At 48.6% G+C, this 25,054-nt stretch overlaps 1 protein-coding gene across 5 annotated transcripts in view; it reads left to right on the top strand.

Annotated features, from left to right (window-relative positions):
• The first annotated feature begins 12,131 nt into the window (after positions 1 to 12,131).
• Positions 12,132 to 25,054, top strand: part of Tnk2 (tyrosine kinase non receptor 2) — a 38,504-nt gene continuing 25,581 nt past the window's right edge. The window contains exon 1 of one of the 5 annotated variants that reach the window (XM_075966771.1): positions 12,132 to 12,797. The gene's annotated coding sequence lies outside the window, so the exon portion shown is untranslated. The remainder of the gene's footprint in view (positions 12,798 to 25,054) is intronic. The other 4 variants (XM_075966707.1, XM_075966756.1, XM_075966736.1 and 1 more) reach the window with 4 other exon arrangements.

Here is a 25,054-nt window from a genome sequence, read left to right as displayed (position 1 = left end):
TGATGATTCCTTAGAGTTTCCTCACAAGTGCTCAGAATTCTCACAGGAGTCCATTCCTGGACTGTGTTCTGACAACTCATTAACGTAAAATAAAATAAACCTTTAAAAATTCTAAAAGAATATTTCTTGTTTTAAGCCCAGATTCAGTTTGTCTTTTTAGGGTGCCTTTATGGGGCAGGGTTGGGGGTGTCCCTCAGTTGGCAGAGTGCTCACCTGACGTGTATAAAGTCCTGGGACCCAGCCCCAGTGATTCATAGACTGCGTGTGAGGGCGCACCCAGCGCTCAGGAGTTGGAGGCCAGAGGTTCAGAAGTGACCTAGAGTTTAGCTGGCCTCGAAAAGACAACCTGAAAGGAGAGCCAAACCTGGCTCAGTGCAGCCTCTGAGGTGCCTCATGATTGTTGCTTCCTCCTGACCACAAGTGCGTTAGTCGGAGTTCTCTAGAGTCACAGAATTTAGGGGGTGAATCTCTCCATATATATTTTAAAAGGGGATTCGTTGGAATGCTGTATGGGCTACAATCCAGCTAATCCAACAGTGGCTAGTTGTGAACAGAAAGTCCAGGAATCTAGTAGCTTCTCAGTCCCACGAGACTGGATGTCTCAGATGGTCTTCTGTATATGACGGAACCCTGAAGACGTAGCTCCAGTGCCAAGGAAGGAATGGATGTGCCGGCAAGGGCGAAGGTTCCCTCCTTCTGTGTCCTTATATAGACTTCCAACAGAAGGCGTGGCCCGTATCGTATTCAAGCTGTGTCTTCCTGCCTCAAGATCCAGATCAAAGTGTGTGTCTGTCTCTTTCTACCTCTAAGGTCCAGACTAGAAGTAGATTCACTCACTTCAAACCAAACAGAAAATCTCTCTCACGTGTCCCTGAGATTTCTGGGTTGTAGATCATTCCAGATATAGTCAAGTTGAAAACCAAGAACAGCCTCTACGACAAGCATAGGGGATATCTTTGCAAACTCCTTCAAGGGCCATTTTGGCAAAACGAAATGTGCTTTCTCATGGTAGACCTGGCTACTGCAGAGAATACAATAGCCTGAACAGACAGAAGCTGGCTAAAACAGTGACCACCATTCCATCCCTGGGTTCCACCTGGAGGCCACTGAGCACAAGAATGTCGTCATCTTCACTGTGTGGGATGTAGGTGACCGCAGGACACGGACCAGCCAATGTGGCACCACTACTTCCAGAACACTCCAGGTTGACAGTAATGGCAGAGGCTGTGTGAAAGAGACCCATGAGAAACTCATGAGAATGCTGGTCAAGGGGGCTGGAGAGATGGCTCAGAGGTTACGAGCACTGGCTGCTCCTGGCTTCAATTCCCAGCAACACTATGGTGGCTCACAGCCATCTAGGATGAGATCTGGTGCCCTCTGCTGGTGTGCAGGCATACATGCAAACATAACACTGTATACATAGTAAATCTTTAAAAACAAAAAACAAAACAAAAAGAAAAGAGAATGCTGGGAAGGACGGGCTCTACGATGCTTTTCTCCTGGTGTTCACCAACACGCAGGACCACAATGCCAAGAATGTAGCCAAAATCACAAGCTGGGGTTGCACTCTCTACACCACAGGGACAGGTACTCAGGCCACCTGTGCCACCAGTATGACTGGGCTTTATAAAGGACTAGACCAGCTGTCCAATCCGCTCAAGGTTGATCCAGTCCGCCACTCCCTCCTCACGCCCTCCTCTCTGTATTCCACGCTCCTCTCAATACTCTGTAGTCCATTGAGGCAGTTTCTGGTACCCTGTGCAATATTACTCAGCTTTTTTTTAATCCTAAAAAGAAAAGTCATCTCACTCTTACTCCAAGAAGGGATTTTGATGTTCGAGTGCCTGGATTCTGGGAGCTAATGGATTGAAGATTGGTATAAGAATCTGTTTGCTGGTTGTTTGTTGAACCAAACTCTGTGCATTTTAAAACATAATTAAAAATATAAGACAACCAGGGGCTGGAGAGATGGCTCAATGGTCAAGAGTGCTCGTTGCTCCCAGCAGCCACGTCAAGCAGCTCACAACTGCCTGTTAACTCCAGTTCCGAAGGGGGGCCCAATTCTTCTTCTTCTTCTTCTTCTTCTTCTTCTTCTTCTTCTTCTTCTTCTTCTTCTTCTTCTTCTTCTTCTTCTCCTCCTCCTCCTCCTTATGCTTCTCCTCCTCCTCCTTCAACTTCTCCTCCTCCTTCTGTTTTTAAGACAGGGTTTCTCTGTGTAACAGCCCTAGCTGTCCTGGAGCTAGCTCTGTAGACCAGGCTGGCCTCGAACTCACAGAGATCCTCCTTCCTCTGCTTCCCAAGTGCTGGGATTGAGGCATGTGCCACCACCACCTGGCAAGAGTGCCCATTTCTGAACTCTGTAGGCAAATATATATACACACACACACAAATGCGTGAAACAAACAAATCTGTAAAACGATGCTAAAAAAGCTCAGTGTGGTGCGACATGTTTTTAATTCAACACTTGGGGGCAGAGGCAGGAAGGTCTCTGTGAGTTCATGGCCAGCCTGGTCTACACACTGAGTTCCAGGACAGCCAGGACTACAGAGAGAGATCCTGTCTCAAACAAATAGATGAGAATAAATAAATAAATAAATAAATAAATAAATAAATAAATAAATAAATAAAGCGATGCTAGATGTTGTGGGGTGTTCACCAGAGCAGACTGCTCCGGCATGGCCTTAAGGCAGTACAGTCTTACTAGCCGGCCAGAGACTACAGTGGGCATTCCGGATCCCACTGCAGCACTGAGCCTTTCTCAGGGTAAGCTTTTAAAACATGAGCACAAAAGGCATGTTCTGGGTTGACGTACTCCAGTTAACAAGAGCAGTTGGCCAGAAGCAGAACTGCGGGAGCTAAAAAGCAAGGGTAGTACATTTGAGACTTTCCCAGAACCACGTGCTTTGATGGATTAGGCCTTTGTTTTAGCTTTGGCAGGAGGTGCTGTCTCCATGCTGAGTGTTACAGTGGGAATGTTACCCCCATCATGGAGTCAGTTGTGCTAAGTCGGGGGGACCTATTACACCATAGCCTGAAGCTAGTCCCTGGGACTGGCTGTCTCCCTGTGGGAATGGACACCATCCACAGCATGGTCACAATGGAGCCTCATGACTTGTCTACCTTTGGGTCACCAGCACACTCTCTAGCATTGTGCTTCTAGACATGCTCACCTAGCCAGCTAGGGGTGACCTGGAGAACTCTGTGGGGTGCAGGGCCCAGCCTTGTCTTTGATTAATGAATGATTGGGCAGAATTCCCAGCTGCTCTTGGACCCACTTGGACATGCTGCCAGGAGGCATGAGTCTCACCAGCAAGGACACATGCAAGCTGGGAGGGTTGGTCCGCTTAGGAGCAAATCTCTTAGTGTGCTACCTCTACCTGTGAAGTAGAGTCTTTCCTCAACCTGAAAGAGTCCAATTTACTGGTTGTCTTAGGGTTCCTATTGCTGTGTAGAGACCATGACCTGGGCAACTCTTATAAAGGAAAACATTTCTTTGGAGTGACTCGCTTACAATTTCAGAGGTTTAGTCCTTTACCATCATGGTGGGACAAGGCTGTGTGGAGGTCAATCTGGTGCTGGAAAAGAGCCTGAGAGTTCTACATCTTGGTCCTCAGACAGCAGAAGGGAACTCTATTACTGGAAGTGGCTTGAGCATATATGAGACCTCAAAGCCCATCCCCACAGTGACACACTTCCTCCAACAAAGCCACGTGTCCTAATAGTGCCACTCCCTGTGGGGGTCATTTTCTTCCAAAGCACCACACAAACCAAAGATGACCTCTACTTTCTTTGTTTGTGACTGCTAAGCACTGAAGAAGCTGGAGCTGTAACATTTATCATCCGGGAAACTGTAGGCAGGGTTTTCTGTTACACAAGCCTATTCCCAAATAACCACACAGAGACTTATTGTTAATTATAAATGCATGGCCGATAGCTTAGGCTTATTACTAACTAGCTCTTACAACTTGACCCATATTTCTTATCTATGCTCTACCACATGGTGATAGCTTTTGTCAGCACAGCATGTCCACCTCCGGCTTCCTCTGCATCTCCTGGCAACTCCATTGTTGCCAAGAGTCTTTCTGCCTTCTTTTTATACCAGAAGACCTGCTTAACCTCTACCTGCCTAGCTATTGGCCATTTAGCCCTTTATTAAACCAATCTGAGTGACAAATCTTCACTGCTTACGAAGTGATTATTTCACAGCAGGAAACCTCAGGTCTGCTTTACTTGGGCATCCTGGACCCTTCCACTTTTTTGAATAAACAGTGATCAACCAGTAAGCAGACAAAACACAGGACACCTTTGTAATCTCCTCACCGTTCAGTAACCTAGAGGTGTCTCTGGGAACCTGTATTCATCTGTTCACCTTGCAGACAGCCGTCTAAACCTGAGCATCTGTCCTGACTGCCCCAGCTAGCATTCCTCTTGATCTTCTTACCATCCAATCTCTTGAAGCCAACGATACTAAGTCACCTTAGATGGCTAAAGTGACATTTCCAGGAACTGGCTGTCTTGCTAGGGACATACCTCATAGGTCAGCACCCTCACTTTTGCTGTTCACTGCCCTGATTTCTGACGCATTGATCTTGTCTTCTGGAAGCACGATTTCCTAGAATGGTATCTCGCAAACTTGAGTTGGCTTCTGTTTTCACACTGCTGACCCCTAGGTACCTAACTTCCCACTGTGTTGCTGTGATGAATCAATCCCCGTAGGTCTTACCCTGCTGTGATTTACCAGACACATAGGGATTACCAGGGAGCAGCCATAAAGTCGTTAAGTAAGAGGGGGGAGTGATGAAATCGAGGTTTTAGGAAGATTAACCAGCAGTTAACGAGGAGGCTCAGAGTCTGAAGTCAGCAAGGTCATCTAGAGGACACTTGCGGTGGTAATGACACAATTCAGGGTTGTAGATGTCTCTGTATTATCTCTTGTAATCCTGAAATCCCTCTGAGAGAGGCTCTGAGAAGCACTGCGAAAGCAAGCGTCTTCTCCACATCACGTCTGGCATGTCAAAGGTGTGCGGCTACCACTTGAATGAAAACTGCCCGGGAGAAAGCCAGGGCTTGGGACCCAGGTTCTCTCTAGGTGTCCCGAAACGCCTGAAGTGGAGTAAGGCTGGAAGCCTGAGGAACTGAGGCACTGCTATGGTGCTGAAGGAAGAAATGGCTAAAAGAAGCCGCTGAGAACCAGAGTCTGAACCAGGCGGTGGTGCCGCGCGCCTTTGATCCCAGCACTGGGGATGCGGAGGCAGGCGGATGTCTGTGAGCTGGAAGCCAGTCTGGACTACAGAGTGTAACTGTGTCTCACAAACACACAGACAGAAACCAAGTCTGTTTTCTGGGTCAGTGAGAGAGCCTGGGGTGGGGTGGAACGCTGGACTTGTATTCGGGATGTTGCCGACACCTCAGATCCACGTGACCAGCTAGAAATGCTTGGCAGTCAGCTGAACATTGGTACCAGGAGGGAGCCAAGGATGCCAGGAGAGCTACATGTGTGAACCCAATTACCTCAGATGTAGCAGGGTGGCGGGGTGGAAACGAGAAGAAACACGGCAAAGGACTGTGTAGTTTTTAATCGAGGAAAGCTGAGCAAAGAGGGGAGATGCAGAAGGGCACCCAGTGAAAATCCCTCACCACTGCCACGCAGAGCCTGACTTTCCAGAAGTATTTTTGTTGTCTATTTCGTTTTTGATCGTGTAGTTTGGTTTGAAATAGTGTTTCATATAGTACAGGTTGACCTCAGACTCTCTGTGTAGCAGAGGATGACCTTAAATTTATCCTCCTGCCTCTACCTCCCAAGTGCTAGGATTACAGCCAGGACTCACCACACCGTGGGGGGTTATGTGGGGGGCAAGCAACTAAAGCTACATCCCCAACCTCTTGATCACGACAATGCCTGACACTGCTGGACCACAACAGGACAGTTGGTGCAGCCCCATCCTAACTCTAGATGTCCACCAGGGGGCGTCGGAACCCAGGACGCCATGCTATTTCCTTTAGGAATATAGCCCATGTTGACCTCAGGGTTTAAGATCTTTTGACTTTTCAACCCCAGCTGGGCAGAGGAGGCAGGCCTGTGGGAGAAGCTGGTGGCAAACCACTCCTCCCTATGCCCTAGTAAGGTTTTGAAAACTGAATTCCCCGGGGGCGTGTGAACAGAGCCTGTTGAACAGCTCCCAGGAGCTCTGACCTACTGATAGGTGAGGGCACGGTCTGTTCTTGGTTCTCGGAGGATACGGCCTGGGTTCGCAGATACTCCCGCGCCCATGGAATCGTCAGAATTCCTCCCTTCGCCTTCTTCTTATGGCCCCTTCCTGACTTCAAACCCCCCCCCCCCTTTTTTTTTCTTGTGGAATCCAATCATTGACTCGGATACCAGCATCTCACAGCCCAGGGACCTCCGTTCAGACTTGTTTCAGGCACAGGGTACAAAGGCCAGAATATCTGGTCTCTCTACCTCCTTATCCAGTTTCAGCAAGCACTGTCCCTTTCTGGTCACATTCTGGAATCACCAGGAGAGCTCTAAAAAGCAATAGAGACAGGTAGTGAGATGGCTCTGGGAATAGAGGCATAGGTTATAAAGTTTGAGGAACCCATACACCCCTGAATCCACATGGGAAAGGGAGAGAACCAACTCCACATGTTGTCTTTTGACCCCCACGTATGTAAATTTGTGTATGCGCACACACATATGTGTAAAAAAAAAAGGAGCCAGAGACGCTGAATTCTATGCCAGAGATCACATAATTATGCTAGGGTATACAATATTGTTTACATGTTTTCATGGGCTGCAGAGAAGGCTCAGCAGTTAGGGGTATTTGTTGTTCCCAGCACCAAAATGGAAGTCACAAACATCTGTAACTTCAGTTTCGGGGAATCCAATGCCCATTTTTGATCTCCTCAGACATCAGGCACACAGGTGGTGCATATTTATACACAGAGACAAAACACTGCTGTCCCTAAAATAAATAAATCTAAAACAATTAAAAATGAAAACACATTTTGCCTCATGAACCAGTACTGGAAAGTTTGATGGTAGAAATGTCAGGCCTCGGATTCTCTTTCCAACCTGCTGAATTCAAATCTGCATCTCTCGACAAGACGCCTAGGTGACTGAGAATCGCTGTTCTAGTTCATATACCACGTCCTCCATTCATAGCTACCAGATTATTCATGCCGCAGCAGCAGCCGTCCAAAGTTCTTCACTGTGACCTACAGAAAGACACAGATTTTTTACATCAAGATGCAGAACACACACACGTATGTATAATGAATCAAAAATGTCGTAAAAACAACATGCCCACTGCCTGTGATATATGCTCATCCATTCCACAAACATTCTTGGCATCCGTGTTGTGTTAGGCCTTATTCCAACAGTGTGTACACAGAACAAAAATTCATGTTGTGGTAGGGTTTATAGTCTGCTCGGGCGGGAAAGAGAGACCGTCAGGAAGTCACAAATAACCCACGAGTATGAAAGGCACGCTGAAAGCGTAGTAAATCTCTTTATTAAGAAACATCTTGAGTAAGGCTGCCCTCGGGAGCTGGCTACGTTCCAGGACCCTGATGTGAATGCCCTTTAGAAAGACACGAGCTTTTGGATTTCTCTGGATTCATTCTTGTACACTTTATATTTAAAATAAAAAGTCAAAACAGCTCTGCTTTGGTATTTTCTATTTTTAAAAATGATTTTTGTGTGTGCATTGATGTTTGTTACAGACAGTTGTGAGTCACCATGTACGTGCTGGGAATCAAACCCTGGTCCCCTGGAAGAGCAGTCAGCACTCTTGCCCACTGAGCCATCTCTTCAACCTATCTTCTATCTTATTGTCCTTTGATTAGAAAAGAAAAGCCAACCCAATATTCACTGGATTTAATTCACCTCCTGCTGGTAGTTTTACAACCTTGCTTTAGTCAGAAAAGTAGGGGGGTGGGGTGGGGTGTCAAAAAAAAAAAGTCTTGGTGCAATGATTCTGCAGCATCTTCCAAGTCTTGGCTGAGTGTCTGCAGGTGTGAGCCAGGGTGCCTGCCACCCCTGCTTTGCCTTCTTGTTCACCCCGCAGGGCAACTGTCTCACAGTGGAGATTCTTCAGGGAACCACCAACACAGCCCTGGAGCAGGCTGGCACACTGTGTTCGGAACTAGACCCGACAAGTCCTCCTCCCCTCAGAGCCACTATGCTGTTGGCAGCTCTCTCAAAGTTCCAGGTGTGGGAAGAGTCTGGGTCAGGCACCTCCCAGGTCTCCTGAGCCTTTGGCTTCTAATCTGAAGCTCATTCCTCCATTAAGCCATCAGCTACCCTGATGTCACAGCAGTCTCCAGTCACTTGTACTGCCAGGCTAGGGTGATAGGGAGGCAGCCAGGGCCTCAGAGCAACCTCCCAGTGCAGCTCAGAGCAGAGCGGGATGGAGGAAGCAGGAGACTTCCGGCACCCTCAGATCTGAAGCGTCAGGTAGCCATGCGCTAGGGATATGTGAGGGGCACAGATCTTGGGGGTGATTGGAGGAGAGACGGGAGAAGGGAACTTGAGCAGCCTTTAAGAGAGTTACCTGTCAGGACCTTCCGATGGCGCTGCATTGACCCCTTGCTCTGTTTGATTTGGAGCTGGAGCATTTTGGCCAAATCAATTGTTTGCATCTATTGACCACGAAAATCTAGTTATAGCCCGGATGTTTTTCTGCAGCACAGCTCCTGGGCTGACATTGTTTTATTGTGCTCGAGTGATTCAGAGAACAGGCTATGAAGTCAACGGCTGGATTGGATTTCTGGCTTTACTACCGTGGACCAGGCGAGACTGAAAGTCACACAAGGCTTCGGCTCTATCACTATAAACCGAGAGTGGCAATATGTTCTCATTGCTGGGGGGTGAGGGGGGATGATGCAGAGGGCAAGACTATGCTCATGAGCTCTGTAAATCTTAGCTGCTGTCGTGACTGAGGCAGACAGTGTGAGAGAGGTTGGGGGGACAGAATCCCTCGGCTTTCTTCTACCAAACACATTGAATTCTTTTTCTCCCTGAGGCGGGGCACCTAGCTGAGATACAGAATAGTCACCCCTCGGCTCCTGGGTAAGAGTCTCCACCAAATGAGCTGAGATGAAATGATTCAGCATGTTTCTCTGTCCACCTCACGGAGCGAGCCACCATGACCCAAATCCACGCAGATTAGTTCTTGTCTAGCTTACTGGAACTCATCTCCTTTCTGGATGTCCTAACTATCCACCTTCTTGGCCACAGCCTTTGATCTCAATGCCAGACAAATAAGTACGGGAGCAGGACCAAGCCCACCTGCCCACTTCCCGAAAGTACAACCCTTAGGAGTCAAGGGCTGATGGGAAGGAAAACCCATCTTATTAAATTGCTTGAACTCTGATCAGATGAGTGGAACTATCATACCCCTCAAACAATTAAGTGCACAAAAGGGCTATTATTATTATTTTATTTTTTTGGTTGTTGGAGATATATATATATCTGTATATCCCTGGCTGTCCTGGAACTCTCTCTGTAGACCAGGCTGGCCTCAAACTCAAAGATCCGGGGGCTGGAGAGATGGCTCAGAGGTTAAGAGCATTGCCTGCTCTTCCAAAGGTCCTGAGTTCAATTCCCAGCAACCACATGGTGGCTCACAACCATCTGTAATGAGGTCTGGTGCTCTCTTCTGGCCTGCACCACAGACAGAACATTGTATACATAATAAATAAATAAATATTAAAAAAAGCCGGGCGGTGGTGGCGCACGCCTTTAATCCCAGCACTTGGGAGGCAGAGGCAGGCGGATCTCTGTGAGTTCGAGACCAGCCTGGTCTACAAGAGCTAGTTCCAGGACAGGCTCCAAAACCACAGAGAAACCCTGTCTCAAAAAAACAAAACAAAACAAAACAAAATATTAAAAAAAACCTCAAAGATCCACCTGCCTCTGCCTCCCGAGTGCTGGGATTAAAGGCATGTGCCACAGGACATAAAAGCTTTTATAAGGAAAGAAAAAGGGGGCAGGTCCTGGTCTGGTAAGGAGCAAGAAGAACTTGTCTTCATTCAGGGTCTGCTCTCTCTCTCTCTCTCTCTCTCTCTCTCTCTCTCTCTCTCTCTCTGACCTTGACTGTTGACTGCCTGGGGTTAGTTCCTATAATTCTTTAGACTTATTACTTTTCTGTAAGTTAAAACTCACAGCATTTTGCATAGGTGAAATACAGGACTTAGAATAAGGAGTGGCCTTACACACTCCTAACTTTATCAGAGGTCACCAAATGTGGACTTTGTAAATCTAAAGTATGGTTATCTGTCAACATCTTAATCATTTAGGGTCAGCTTTCCTTGAGAATTTAGAATGCTGTAAAAGGAATGAAAAGTCAAAGACGGACCCATACAAAGTGACAGCTGCCTACTCCCAATGAGATGGCTTACCCTTCATCCTTATTTTCTTATTATGTCTGCTTTATAAATGAGGTGGAGACAATCATGGGGCTCAATGGCACTGAGCCTGTGGGTTCCAGGTCTTACTGTATAGCCTGTGGGCTCCAGGTCTTACTGTGTAGCCTGTGTGTTCCAGATCTTACTGTGTAGCCTGTGGGTTCCAGATCTTACTGTGTAGCCTGTGGGTTCCAGGTCTTACTGTGTAGCCTGTGGGTTCCAGATCTTACTGTGTAGCCTGTGGGTTCCAGGTCTTACTGTGTAGCCTGTGGGTTCCAGGTCTTACTGTGTAGCCTGTGGGTTCTAGGTCTTACTGTGTAGCCTGTGGGTTCCAGATCTTACTGTGTAGCCTGTGGGTTCCAGATCTTACTGTGTAGCCTGTGGGTTCCAGGTCTTACTGTGTAGCCTGTGGGTTCTAGGTCTTGCTGTGTAGCCTGTGGGTTCTAGGTCTTGCTCTGTAGCCTGTGGGTTCTAGGTCTTGCTCTGTAGCCTGTGAGTTCTAGGTCTTACTGTATAGCCTGCTTCCATTTGGGTTAGGATCACATTGCACTGGCATTGGGAATCCCAGTCTGTTTTTTCTTTCTGGGGAGTGGAGGACTACCTGCACACAAGGAAAGAGAGGACCTAAGAGGAGTGGGGAGGGAGGATGATGGCATTGCTTAGGGGCAGTTTCTACCCAAGGCTCCAATAGGAAGACAAACTCTCTGGTTCTGGAATACCTCCTTTGATTCCAGGGAAAGAACACAGGGAATGGTCCACTTTGTTTCTGCCTGGCTGCTAGATTAAAACAGGAGCAATTGAGAACAGGTAGAAGTGAGTTTTCACTCCCACAAGGTAAACTCGCAGGAGCTGAACCGCCACTTAGAATTTCAAACACTCAGGAGGCAGCGGCAAGAAGTTCGAAGCCAGCTTGGGTAGCAGCATAAGACTGTCTTTTCCCCTTCCCACCCACTCTTATTTTAGGACATCCCTCGCACTTGACTTTGTTAATCGATGGAAAATCCTCATTTTGAACTTCACCTTTCAGTTGTGTGTGTGTGTGTGTGTGCAAGCCCGCGCGCGATACAGGGCCCGGACCCTTTAAGAGGGCGGAGCGACTCTAGTGGGCCCCACCCCCCGGGGCGGCGCAGGCGCGCGCGGGCTCTGGGAACCCGGCTGGAGGGCCGCCGGCTCGCGGGGCCGCAGCACCTGCGGGCGGCGCGGCGCCCGGGTGGCCGAGGTTGACAGCCGGAGGCGGGGGCGGGACGCCGGGCCCCCACTGCCCTCTCGGGGCCGAGGCGGAAGCCGCGGGGCGGGGGCGCGCAGGGCAGCACCATCTGGAGGGGCGGGAGCGCGCGGCCTCTGGGGGGCAGGCGCGTGCGCGGCGCGGCGGGTTCTGGGGGTCGCCGGCGGGGGGCGCAGGAGGAGCGCGGCGGAGTGAGCCCCGCGTTGCCGGAGCAGCAGCCGGCGCGCGTCGGGCGGCTCAGCTGGGGCCCGCAGCTTCTTCGCGGGCTGAAGCTCGGCGTGGAGGAGCAGGGCGGGGTGGGTCCGGCCGTGCAGGAGGAGGGCGGCGTGGGGCTGGGGGTGCAGGAGCGGGGCGGCCGCGCTCACGAGCCCAGCCTGGGGGTGGTGTGGGAGCCGCCCGCCGCCGCGGATTGGAGGCGCCCGGCCCTCTGGACGGCCTCGGCCGGCGGGCCCGTGGCGCAGGAGGAGGGCCTGGGGCCCCGCAGGCAGCAGCAGGAGAAGGGGGGAGGCGGACCCGCAGTGCAGGAGCGCGGCGAGGCCCGTGCCGGGGTGCAGGAGCGCGGGGAGGGCAGCCCACGCAGGCTTCTGCGGCACCCCGAGGAGCTGCCCGAGTTGACGGACGGTTCCTTCCTGCACACGGAGGAGCTCGAAAGTTCGGACGAGCGCAGCTGGGAGATCTGCGGGCACCTGGGCAGGGAGGCGGCGGTCCTGGGAGCATCCCCCGCGAGTGGGGACAGACCCGAGTTACTGGGGAGGGCCAGGCCTGTGGGACCCCGGGGGCCTGAAGGAGAGGGGCGTCTGGGGGTGCAGGAGGCAAATTGGCTGCCCGGGGTACAGGAGGGTCAGGTCGCGTGGGCTGTTCAGGAAACGTATCTGAACGGTAAAGGGTCCCCTGGAGGTGAGGAATTCCAAGGGGGACACAGGACCCGCAGGCGCAGGCGGCGGAGGAGGTGGTAATCTGCAAGCCACTTCGCTGCCATCAGGAGTCCTCCAGTGCCAAGAGTAATGCTGGAGGATGTAGGGGATTGGGGAGCAGAAGAGCGCTGTGAACCTGACCTTTGGAAGCCATTGCCGGAGGGCAGGCACTGGCCTGCAGGACCTTCTCTGCTACGTCGAGTTTGAGCATCCTCAAAGCAGTGTCTGCCTCCGGGCAGCTGAAAACTGAGGTAAGAAAGATCAGTTTTGTTCCCAGCTGGAGTTGATGTGTTTAGAAGAATGGGCTCCAAACAGCCCTCAGGTTGACTAACCCCGGAGCATCCTCCGCCCCGATTGTATCAAGCAGCTGCTACAGCAGAGTAGTCACTTCTTTCAAGTCTAGACTGGATGTAGAGTCCTTTGAGTGGCAGAGGGAAGGGAGGGGAAGGTAGCCCCAGGGCTAAAGTTGCACGGAAGAAGTCAGCCCTCCACCAGTCTGCTGGTGGTGGTAGGTGTGCCCCCGTGTGACAGCGGCACGTTAAGCAATTCGCCTCGGTGGCCTCCAGAAAAGGGAAGTGGGTAGTGTTGCTTTATCAGTGCCTTATCTTGTCCTGTGGGTCACGTGAGGGTGCCAGTCTGTAGTGACTGGGGCACGAGCCTGACCTGCGCCTGCCACACGGTTTTGTCACGGTTGATTATGCTGTGGGCCCAAAGCCAAGGATGGGTAGAGGAGCAGGGCGCAACTGGTCTTCATCTCTGAATGGAGTGCCAAAGGAGAGAGGAGGGTGTCACAGCGGCTGCTGCCTCCTCTTTGGCCTAGGCCTTGACCTCACACTGTGGAAGGTGGCAGATAGGACGCTGTGGTATCCTATTGAGGTCTCTTCACACCCCCACCCAACCCTGGGGCTTGTTCTTGGCACAGCCTAGCGATGGCGCATACAGGGGCCAGGGCCAGGGGCTAAATTTGGTTTCTTGTTAACACAAGGACCCACCAGCTCTTTCCTAGTCCAGGTGGGCTTAGTAGGCAGCTTTCAGCCTTTCTTTCCCTAGCCCTGTCAAGAGTTCTTGTATCTCTGCCCCACCAGTGGGGATGGATCCAGAGTTGCTCTCAGGGCCTTAGCAGGGAATATCTCTGCCCCAGCCCACCATGTGTCTATGGTTCAAATGCCCCCCATACCCCAGTTCTGAACCAGCCTGGGTGGAGGTAGGGTTCTCCTGTGGGGGCAGAAGAAGGGGTGGTGGTGGCTAGGACTGGTGGAGGAGCCGGTTTGCCGGCTCTGGCAAGCCCAACCTGTCTGTCCGCTTCAACCCGTGCCTGTCATGCTGTCTCAAACATTCTGACACGGGAAGTTTAGCTGCTGTGTCCATGGTGCCACGCTTTCCTGGAATGAGCAGAGTGGTTCTGGCTCACTGACTTCAGTGTGGAGAGTTCTGCTCTCAGCGTATGTATAAGCATACACTTACTTTAGGGTGACTTTCCTGACTTTTCAGTGAACAGGAGGAGAGCCACTGGACTGCTTTTTGGCACCACCTGAGCTCGCAGTGCCTAGCATTTTGTGCAAGTGGAAATCAAATAGTGACCTTTTAGAGTCTGGCTTCTTTGGTCCAGCATCTTTATTTCAAAACTGGCACATGTTGTTACATGTATCATTAGTTCATTCCCTGTCATTGCTCAATAGTCTCGAATGGGTATGTCATCGTCTTTATAGCCATGTACGTGGTGATGGGTACGTTTCAGACTGAGTATTACAGAGTTAGCCTCTTCGGGTGCGTGTGTTAGCCTTTGTGTGGCTATATGCTTTCATTCTCCAGGGAAATTCTTAGGACTGGAATGCTTGCTCGCATCATATTGTAGGTGAACATTTAACATTTAACGAACTTCTAGACTTACCACATAACCCCAATTAATAGCTACCATATTTGCATTTTCACAAACCAGTTAAAATAAATTTAAATTTTTTTTAAGCAACCGAGGAAATAGTATTAAAAATAAATAGCTGGTCATGGCTGCATGTACCTGTAGCCCCAGCTACTTGGGATGTTGAGGCAGGAGACTGACTTGAGCCCAGGAGCTAAACGCCAGCCTGAGCAACTTAGCAGGACCCCAGCTCAGCAAACAAGCAGCATCCCCCCCAAAAGACCCCAGGGCCCCAAACCTACCAGACAGGCTGTTTTTCAAATGGTTAAACAAGTTTATAACCCTACCATAGATTGTATGGTGGTGTGTTTAGACACCTAGGAGGTGTACAGTCTGTCTGATAGGCTTTAATTAGCGTTCCCTTAGTGACTAATGTTGGCGTCCCTTCCTGCACTCGTTCGATGGGGAATCTATTCACGTTGTTTACCCATTGTGTGGATGTTGTTTTTTCTCATTGTTTTAAAGAATTTAAAAATATATTCAGAATATAAGTTTTATCAGGTGCGTAATTTGCAGATTTTTCTTGTAGTTTGCGGCCTGAATTTTAATCATTCTTTCTCCCCCTTACTCATCCTTTCTCTTTGCTGTTGTTTTAACTTAATCATATTTACAATTATTTACTTAATGTGTGTATGTTCATATGTGTGAAAGCCAGGAAAAAAAAAACCTTTGGGAATCAGTATTTTCTTTCTACCGTATGGGTCCAGGAATTCAGCTCAAGTCGTAAGTTTGGCAGCAAGTACCTTTTCCTCTTGAGCCATCTTGCTAGCCTTTTTTTTTTTTTAATCTTTAGACAGGATCTTATGTATCCCTGGCTGACTTCAGCCTCCCTCTGTAGCTGAGGATGACCTTGAACCAGTCTGGTACACTAGGTTACCTCTTGCCACTGGTGGGATCCAGAAATGGAATTCAGATTGGCTTTCGGTTCTCGGGCCTGCCTCAGTGCTGAAACTGCAGGCAGGTACCTCACATGGCGACTGCTGATGTGGATGCTGATGATGCGGAGCCTGAAACCTCCCCAAGCTTACTTGGTCTAGCAGCTTTTAGCTTTCTTATAGGTCCACTGCATTTTCTTGATAGTGCCCATGTCATCGGCTAGCAAAGATGGTTTTATTTTTCCTTTCTATTTCCTTTTTTGCCTGGTCATAATGGCTATATCGTGGTATGGAAGAATAGATATCTCAGTGCCCATCCCTGAGGGAAACATTATATCTTTCACTGTTGAGCGTGCTGTTAATTGTAGGGTTCCTTCATGTACAAAATGCCTCAGTTTGAAAACTTTCCTTCTGGTCCTGGTGGTGAGAGTCTTTTGTTTTGTTTTGTTTTTGAGACAGGGTTTCTCTGTAGCTTTGGAGCCTATCCTGGAACTTTCTCTGTAGACCAGGCTGGCCTTAACTCACAGAGATCTGATTGCCTCTTGTCTCCCTCGTACTGGAATTAAAGGCGTGCACCATCACCGCCCAGTGAGTGTTTTAATCAGAATGGTTGTTGGGCATTGTCTGCTCTGTGTCAGTCATTGATTATTGAATTTTCTGTTTTGATTTATTAACGTGAGTAACATAAAATTTTATGTATATGATATTTATACCAGCACTATTATATATATGTGTGTGTGTGTGTGTGTCTATATACACAAATATACACTACTTGTAAGTAATTTGTTAAGGTTTATTGTTTTACTTTTTTTATTTTTAAGTTGTGTTGACTGAGTTTTCTGTCCTGCCCAGTTCCCTCAGTCGTTAAGTCCCAAAGAAATCACACAGAGGTCAACATTAACTATAAACTAATTGGCCCATTAGCTCAGGCTTCTTATTAACTCTTATAACTTATATTATCCCATTATTCTTTTTTTAAATTTTTTTAAAATATTTATTTATTTATTAAGTATACAGTATTCTGTCTGCGTGTATGCCTGCAGGCCAGAAGAGGGCACCAGATCTCATTACAGATGGTTGTGAGCCACCATGTGGTTGCTGGGAATTGAACTCAGGACCTTTGGAAGCGCAGGCAGTGCTCTTAACCTCTGAGCCATCTCTCAGCCCTATCCCATTATTCTTATCAGTGTTAGCCACATGGTTCAGTACCTTTTTCAGTGAGGCAGTCACAGCCTGCTGCTTCTGTGGCTGGGCAAGGACTTCAGAGGAATGGGCTCCCTCCTTCTCAGAATTCTCCCACCTCTACTTCCTGTCTGGTTGTCCCGCCTATACTGCCTGCCTGGCTACTGGCCAATCAGCGTTTATTTAAAATATAATTGACAAAATACAGACAATTGTCCCACACCAAGGTTGGACATCTATATCCCAGAATGGCCTTGAACTTGCTATGTGTCTTAGGCTGGTCTTGAACTCTGTGCAATCCTCTGGTCTCAGCCTCAGCTTCCCTAGTGCTGGGATGGCAGGTATGTTCTACCACATCTAGATTGTGATCTTCTGTGGAGTCAGGCATAGTGTTTGTGGCATGTTGGTAACCCCAGCACTCAGGAGACAGAAAGAAGCAAGAGGACCAGGCCAGCCTGGGCTGTGCATGGAGCAATACTCTATGTCCACAAAGAACTTGTGCTTCTGTTTTCAGGTGCCTTTTTTGTATGACTGTAGAATTCATAGTATACATCTTTTACTTATTATAGTTTCTTTCAAGTAATATTAGTGTAAGAACCTTAAAGGATGCTTTCTAGTCTCCCTCTTAGGAAACAATTGTTACAAACTACATGCTACATTGATACTCTCACCTTTTAAACCATTTTGAATAATAAGCAAGGGCTTTCCTGGTAAGTGCCCAGCACTGTTCCCTTCATTCTTTGGGTGGTCCTTTCCCCTGGTCTCTGTCAGTGCCTGCCTTTACATGCATGAGAGCAGTGCTCAGCAGATCCTTGCGGGCACCTTTGGCATAGATCTCTGGGACGGTCTCCTTTCTGGCTCTCTGAACTGTAAGCACATGAATCTTCCCCGGGGCCTAAGCTCCAGCTTCTCAACTTAGTTTTATCTCTCATTTTGATCAGGCTAGATGCCCATTATTTTCTTTCTTTTTATATCATTATTTTTATGTGCATTTCATGAGTGTTTTGGCTACATGTATGTATGTATGTGTACCACATGTGTGTCTGGTGCCATCAGAGGTCGGTAGGAAGCATCTCTGATCCCCTGGAACTGAAATTACAGACAGTTGTGAGCTGCCATGTAGATGCTGGGAACCTGATCCAGGTCCTCTGTAAGTGCTCTTTATGGCTAAGCCATCTCTCTAGTCCCCACCCCCTCCCCTAAAGATTTTATTGTCATGTCTCCCCCCACACCTTGAGACAGGACCTTAATATATATTCCTGGTTGGTCTGATATTCACTCTGTAGACCAGGCTGACCTTGAACTCACAGAGATCGGTGAGATCCATTTGCTCCTGCCTGCCAAGTGCTGGGATTAAAGATGGGCACCACCATGCCCGACTCTTGTCTGTCCGTTTGTCTGTCTATCTATCTGCTCATTTGACATGTTCAGTTATGCAAAGAAAAATGTATTCAACTGCATGAAAATAATCATGTTTTCACATTACTAAACACACAATATTAGTTAAAGTAGAGAACTGAAGAGTAGGCAGGGTTTCTCTGTGTAGCCCTGGCTGTCCTGGAACTCACTCTGTAGAACACACTGGCTTCGAACTGAGAGATCCACCTGCTTCTGCCTCCCGAGTGCTGGGATTAAAGGCGTGCGCCACCACTGCCTTGCTGCCTGCGGTCTCACTATGCTGCAGTTGTTCAGGAGATCCAGCTCATCGTGGGGGTGGGGAAAGCATGGTGGCAGGAAGCTCCTTCCAAGGCAGCAGGAAGTTACGATCTGACTTGCTCTAGGAAGTCGAGAACACTTGTACTAGAGCTGGAACTGTGAGCGTCCCATCTCCTCTAGCTAGGCCCCGTCTCCTAAGGGTCCCACAGCTCACCAGAACAGCCTCACTGTCTGGGGACTGTGTGCTGGAACTCTTGTTATTTCCTGTTCAGATCATACTCCCTCCCCTTGATGGTTTTGGTAGCACATCCTCTGTAGTGTCCTGAAGAGGAATGTATACGAGCCATCCTTTGGGACCACATCAGCCTATACTTGCTTAGTTGGTGGTTACATGATCATAGAGATCTAGGTCGGCGATGTTTCCCTTCCCTGTCTTGAGGGTGTGAAGCTATTGTATTTTAGACTTCATAGTTTGCACTTATGTTAGTCACTGTCATTGTGATAAATACCTAAGGAAATCAGCTGAAGGGAGAAACACTTTTAGTGATGGTTTCAGTGTGCGCTTGGCTGGCTCTATGGCTTTTTGGCATGGCAGAGCAATGCTTCCAACTTCATGGAGGTAGGAAGATAGGCAGGAAGGGGCTAATGTCAAAAGCACACCCTCAGTGACCTAATTCCTCTAGCCAGGCCCATCTCTAACTAATGTCCTCAAATTATGGCCCATCAAATGATTAATGCATTGACTAGGTCAGACACCTCATGGTCCAGTGACCTCTCCGTAGCTCCACAAGCTGGTGACCAAGCCTAGAACACGGGAGCCTTTCTGGGAACCCTTCACATCCAAACCATAACTGTTTGAAGTTTAAGGTCATTCTGGTCCTTTGTGCAACTTGAAGAGTGGTTGAAACGATACTGCCCCACTAGCTGATCCGTGGCTCCCTGAAGGATGTCTTCTTCCCAGAATACTGCCCCACTAGCTGATCCGTGGCTCCCTGAAGGATGTCTTCTTCCCAGAATACTGCCCCACTAGCTGATCTATGGCTTCCTGAAGGATGTTTCCTTCCCAGAAAGCTGTGACTTGCTGAGACTTGGAGGTCTGCGTTTAAAAAAAAAAAGTGTGTGTTTGTTTTTTAAATTCAGCATAAACGCGAGACTCTAATAATCAGAATAAATTTCTCTTGCGTGCTATGAGTTCTCCACTAATGTTAATGAGGCTTAACCTCATTATTATCCGAATTATCCAAATAATGAGTAGGTCTGTAAGTTTATGCTTATTTTCATGACGTGAAGAGTAGTTTTAAAAAGTGTGCCATGTTGGGGCTGGAGAGATGGCTCAGCAGTTAAGAGCACTGGCTGTTCTTCCAAGGGACCCAGGTTCAATTCCAGCACCTACATGGTAGCTGTCTGAAATTCCAGTTCTAGGGGATTTGGCATCTTCATACAGATAAACGTGCAGGCAGAACACTAACGCACATGTTTTTTTAAAGTGTGCCATGTCAGCAGTGGTTGCAGTATTGGAAAATGGGTTGGTTTGGCCAGGACAAACGATTTGGCACAATTATAGGTTTTGTCTAGAGCTGTGGGTCTTAACCCAAGTACAGATCCTTTTGAAGAGTCTTCAAGACTACTTGGACCAATTTGATGAGAATCATGGGGGATGGAGCCCAGTGTTGACATTTTCATAGCACCCAGGTGATTTTAGTGCATAGACAAAGAACTCCCCCTACTCCAGAGCTTAGAGATCCTTGCTTTCACATGGTACTTAATGGACCAGTGGCAACAGCATCTTTCAAGAGCTTGTTAGAAATTCAGACACAGCCGAATGGTGGTGGTGGCGGCACACGCCTTTAATGCCAGCACTCAGGAAGCAGAGGCAGGCAGGTCTCTGAGTTGGAGGCCAACCTGGTTTTGGGACAGCCAGGGCTACACAGAGAAACAGTCTTGAAAAAAAATTCAATGCAGAAAACTTTTTGATGTCAACCTTGTATCTGTGAAGTTGGGACCTACATTTATTTGTGACTTAGGTGTACTGTAGATTTAAAATCAGTGACCTGCACTTAGGAATGCCTGCTGTGAGCCTGCCTGCTAATTGGGAGTGGATCTGTTTACTCTTGTCTGCTTTATTTTTCTTCTTTGTTTGTGTGTGTGAAAGAGGAGGGGGATTAAAAACAACCTAGTCTTCTACCTCATTTTGAGGCTGTTGTCTTTGGTGTGATGGTGTGTGTGCTAGTCTCACCAGCCCACAGTAACCAGGGATTCTCCTGTTTCCTCCCACCGTACCATAGGAACACTGGGAATTTGCTACCTTGATTGGTTTTAAGTGGGTTTTTCGGAGATTCAGACTCTTTATACAGGTTTAGGTCCTTGCACTTTTGCAGCCATCTCCCCAGCCCACAATCTGCTTTCTTATCTGTGGACAGGCTCACAAGGCTGTGGCCCAGGTGCGGAGGTCAGAGCATCGCTTGTTTTCATGAGACCATGGCCCATGTGTGGAGGTCATTGCGTAGCTTAAGTTCTTCCTTCCGCCATGTGTTGGCTGGGGTCAAGCTGAGGGTTGACCTTAAGGAGGCAGGCGTTCACCTTAACAGCTGAGCCATCTCCACAGCCCAATTGTTTTTGATACTTTGTTTCCCTGGTTTAAAAACAAAAAGATCTTGTTCTTATTTTGTGGATACACTTTATCAGTTTGAGCATATTACTGAGAATTATCTGTCTGAAATTTTCTTCTGGAGAGTCTTATTTTTCTTTTTTTTTTCTTTCTTTTTTTTTTTTTTTTTTTTGGTTTTTCGAGACAGGGTTTCTCTGTGGCTTTGGAGCCTGTCCTGGAACTAGCTCTTGTAGACCAGGCTGGTCTCGAACTCACAGAGATCCACCTGCCTCTGCCTCCCGAGTGCTGGGATTAAAGGCATGCGCCACCACCGCCTGGCCGAGAGTCTTATTTTTCTTTTTTCAATTTTTTTCCTTCTCATTTGCTTTTTTGTGTACATTTTGTTTTCTCCCAAGCCAGAGGCTTTCCTTTGTTATTTGGTATATTTTTGTTGTCTCTTTCTAATCTAGGAAGAAGCTTGCGGGGACTGTGGTGCTGGGTAGCTTGTTGAGGGTGGCTCGTAGACAGTCTCATGGGGACTTGGGCAGGCTGTTTATTGGAAGCCCCTAGGTTGTGTGTCTTTACATCTGGGCCTGGTTGAAGCCCAGAACTTGTGTTTTGCCAGCTCCCAGCCCCAGGTTTCTGGAGCAAGTAGAGAAGGGAGCTGTCATCTTGACATTAGTTACTGTGTGCTCTCCTCCTTGAGATGTGGCTCTCCCTGTTGTTAGTGATGCCTCTGGGATACTGTGCAGACCTAATGTGTTCTCTATGGAGAGAGATGAGCCTCTGCAGGGTGTGGAGGGTGTTGGGAAGGCTCTTAAATGGAGGTAAGCAGTTACAACCTTGTCCTTGGACAGCCTTAGCTTTTCCTTCCAACACATCACCTCTATGTTTTCGCTCATCACTTTGTGTCCACTCCTGATGACTCCTTTTATGCTTTGGACCAGGTCCCTCCCGTACTCATCCAGAATCTCAGTTTGCTCGTGATCAAACAGGCAGGATGCCGTGGGATTTGAAGTACCCTGACGTTTCTCCTGCTCCCAGACTCTCAGGCCTCAAGCCTGCAGTGGCTCCCCTGTTCCAGTGGCTGGGACTTTGGTCTGAAGGGTGTTGGTGGCGCACGGTGCATGGTGAACGTCGTACAGTGTACTGCTCTGGTGTGTCTGTGCTGTCATTCCTCTCCTCACCCCACTACAGGGCCCAACAATAGGCCTCTTCAGCCCGGGGTTGCTGCCCAAGGAATGGGGGTGGGCAAAGCGAGAGCCAGAAGTAGACCGGGTGGCCAGCCCTGGAAGAGCCCTGGCAGTGGCTGACTGCATTGTCCTCTGGCTGCTCTCTTTTCCCTGGAGCTGGTGATGCGTCTTGGTGCCATGAGGGTGCCTGGACAGGATGGAGGGCAAGAGGTCTGATGTTCAAGTCCTGGTGCAGCAGTGTGTCATACATGGACAGGAAACCTGGACAGTTAGAGGAATTTGTCCCGGGTCACACACTTTTAGTGTATTGATAGGAAAATAGCAGAGCTCCAGGAGCATGGTAGGACTCTAGGTGACCTGTGGGTAGCAGGGTTGACATGCTTCTCTTTAGCTGGTGGAGCACAAATCCCATTACTTCATAATCAAGACCCACAGGTGTTCAGCGCAGGCTGAGGATGCAGATTCCTCTCTTCCTCTGAAGTTGGAGGGGTTCACTATGGGAGGGTGGCCTTGCCTGAAGCTTCTGTTCCTGCTCTATCCCTTACTGTCGTCCGTCCCCCGCGCTGCACTCTATTCTTCCCCTCCCAGTCCACCAATAAGGCTGGGATGTCTCATAGATATAGGCTTCTGTCTGCTCAACCCATGTGGCATTCTGAACCCAAATGTGGTGTTGGGGTTTTCTGTCCTGCCAGGTTACCACAATCGTTAAGTCCCAAAGAAATCACACAAGAGTTCTACATTAACTATAAACTGATTGGCCCATTAGCTCAGGCTTCTTATTAACTCTTATAACTTACATTAGCCCATTATTCTTGTCTATGTTAGCCACATGGCTCGGTACCTTTTTCAGCAGGGCAGTCACATCCTGCTTCTTCTGTGGCTGGGCAAGGACTGCATCCTCTTCCCAGAATTCTCCTGTTCACCATGACCTACCTCTACTTCCTGTCTGGTTGTCCCGCCTATACCTCCTGCCTGGCTACTGGCCAGTCAGCGTTATTTAAAATATAATTGACAGACTACAAACCATGGTCCCACACCACAAATCTGTTTCCCTCAGTCCAGTAGGAAAACTCCTTTGTGAGGGCTGGTTCAGACTCTCCACTGGCTTGAACCAGTCCTTGTGTCTGAAATGGCTATATAGCAACAGGGTAGTTTAGTGGGGCTGGAGCAAAAGTATTGACATGATTGACAGCCCCTCTTTCCGCAAAGGAGTTGTCTTCTCTGGGTTGAAAACAGTGAGGAGGAATAGGGCCTGGTGGTACACACGTTTAATCCCAGCACTTAGAAGGCCGAGACATGCAGAGTTCCAGGCTAGCCAGGGCTACAGTGTGCAGACGGGAGGGCAGGGAGAGAGCAGGCGATCAGACTTTCCCTGGTGTCTGTCAGGCAGCCAGATGACGGCTGCTCCCGGGGAAAGAGGCCACCTTTCTCCATTGTCTGTCTCAAAGGCTGAAGTCCTTTTTAGCTCTCTTGCTAGGTTCTGGCCATTTTCCCAGGTACTAACCACATTAGAAGCCTGTGCACAATGCCTATCGCAGTAGAATTATATACTAACCCAAAGAATTACATAAATAATAACTCTTTAAGGACTGGAATGTGATGGATAATATTATTTTTCTATGTGCGTGGTGTTTTGCCTGCACATGTGTTTATGCAGTGCATTACAGGAGTGCAGTGCCCACAGTGACCAGGAGAGGGCGTCAGATCCCCTAGAACTGGAGTTACAGGCAGTTGTGAGCACCATGTAGGTGCTGGGAATTGAACAGTGGTCCTTTGGAAGAGCAGCCAGTACATCTAAGCACCAAGCCATCCATCTATCCAGCCCCCCATGGTGGATTATTTTTAAAAATGTTTTTGTTCTCTTATTTATATGCATTCCTTCAACAAAACAACAGGGGGGCTTGGTAGAAGCAGCCATTTGGGGATAGAAAATGGGGACTTGGAGAAATGGTGGCATTTGATTAGGGTCTTAAAAATATATAGGAGTCCATCTTGAAGTTGAAGAGAGTGAGGACCACAGAGGAGAGCTTTGATCTCTCTGATATAGGTGGGAGGAGGGCCGAGAAGGTTGAAGTAGTGTGTGATTGGGTGTGGCCTGGGGGAAGGAGGAGCCATGGCTGCTGCTGGGGGTGTGGTTTCTGGCCTGGGATGGCTGGTGTTGTTTGCCATTAGGATGCTGGGCAGATGCTGGAATAGCTGCCATCAGGAGTAGTAGTAGGCATGCCCAGCAGGAGTTAAGGGAGGAGTGCTCTGTTGGGACGTGCAGATTATGGCGCCAGCGCAGCATCCTGCTGGAGCTCCTGTGTTCATTCTGACATAGGAGCTGAGAGCTGCAGGGGCTTCCAAGTGAAGACAGTGCCTGGTGGCTGTAGGACCTAGGAATGAGGAAGCAAGGAAGTGGCCTCCAGAGAATTAACTGTTTTTATAAAAGAAGGAAGGGTGAGGTCTAAAGTCTTTAGAAATAACAGCTAAGGAGAATAATAGTAACTGGTAGGGAGGGAGAGCGTGTTCCTCTGGGGCGTGACCACTGGTAGGTTGTCCACGCTCCTGTGGCGGCCTCAGTCCTGTGAGCATATGGGCAGCACTAATTGGATTCAGTGGGTTATAAAAAACATGAAACAACAGAAATAAAAGATACAACAACCGGCTCAGAGACGGAATGGTGCTCAGAGAGGACGTAGTAGTTATAAAGACAGTCTGTCTTAAGAGGCAGGGCCGCTGTTTGCAGTCTAATACGGTGCGTGCTTTAAAATACTCCCTAATTCTCCTCTAGATGTTATTTCATTAGTTAGATTTTAAGTAAAATATTTTTTGAAAATGTAAGGAAGACAAGCTGGGCAGTGGTGGCTCTTGCCTTTGATCCCAGTCCTCAGGAGATAGAGACAGGCAGAGCTCTAAGGTCCAGGACAGCCAGGGCTACCCAGAGAAATCCTGTCTTGGGAGTTGCGGGGGGAGGAAGATGAGGTTTTAGGCTAGCCTTGATCTGTGGGCCCAATATCCGTAGAGAAAATAGCTCAGCCTGGCCCAAGCACAGGACCTCACCCAGCTCCTTAGGAGTGAGTGGGCCCCTTGTCCTGGAGATGGAGAGGGTGTGGAC

Source organism: Microtus pennsylvanicus, chromosome 1 (assembly GCF_037038515.1).
Source record: "Microtus pennsylvanicus isolate mMicPen1 chromosome 1, mMicPen1.hap1, whole genome shotgun sequence".
Classification (NCBI taxonomy): domain Eukaryota; kingdom Metazoa; phylum Chordata; class Mammalia; order Rodentia; family Cricetidae; genus Microtus; species Microtus pennsylvanicus.
This window is presented reverse-complemented; position numbering and strand designations above follow the sequence as displayed.